Below are 584 nucleotides of genomic sequence, written 5' to 3'. Positions count from 1 at the left end.
GCGGGCCCCATACCGGCTCGCCCGGGCTCGCAGCTGACTCTCTTCCCTCCTGCGCTGCTCCCGGCTTCTGCCGGTTATCCGCCGCGCGCACGCCCCTCCTTCTCCCCTCCGCCCGCGCCCGGGGCGGGCCGCGCGCACGCTCCCTGCGCCCCACCGCCCTCTCCCCAGGCGGGGCGTGCGCTCCGGGCGGGGGCGGGGCCTCGGCGCTAGAGGCAAGCTGCGCGTAGCGGGGCGAGCCGGGGGGCACGCGCGGATCTGCGGACGGCGCGCGTGCGCATTGTGCCCTCCGCCGCCGAGCGGGGAGTCCGGGGCGCGACCTCGGCTCGCACCGCCCCAGCTGCAGCGGCAGACCTTTGCTCAGGGGGCTCTTGTTGTGTCCTCATCTGTGTCTCAACATACGCCCCCGCTCCTTCCCCACTTCAGCGTCTACCTACAAACTGGGTTTGGGCGTGGGTGCAGGGATGATGAACTAGGGTACTTTCTGGATGTGAGAGGGTTAAAGGCAAGGAAACAATACAAATGTAAAAGGTGTGAAGAGTGCAATTAGTGACTAATCTCCGCCTCTCCCCCCACCCCACCACCAC

General features: G+C 68.7%; 1 protein-coding gene across 6 annotated transcripts in view; it reads right to left on the bottom strand.

Annotated features, from left to right (window-relative positions):
* The window catches only part of DUSP14 (dual specificity phosphatase 14), a 32,205-nt gene extending 32,067 nt beyond the window's left edge, over positions 1–138 (bottom strand). For 5 of the 6 annotated variants that reach the window (XM_089901037.1, XM_022552734.3, XM_089901039.1 and 2 more), the window contains exon 1: positions 14–138. The gene's annotated coding sequence lies outside the window, so the exon portion shown is untranslated. The remainder of the gene's footprint in view (positions 1–13) is intronic. The other variant, XM_030763157.2, reaches the window with a different exon arrangement.
* Between the last annotated feature and the right edge of the window lie 446 nt (positions 139–584).

Source organism: Delphinapterus leucas, chromosome 19 (genome assembly GCF_059928025.1).
Source record: "Delphinapterus leucas isolate spDelLeu-1000000601 "Yukka" chromosome 19, BTC_Dleu_Yukka2, whole genome shotgun sequence".
Classification (NCBI taxonomy): Eukaryota; Metazoa; Chordata; class Mammalia; order Artiodactyla; family Monodontidae; genus Delphinapterus; species Delphinapterus leucas.
The sequence above is the reverse complement of the archived record's forward strand: the minus strand, read 5'-3'. Positions and strand labels throughout refer to the sequence as shown.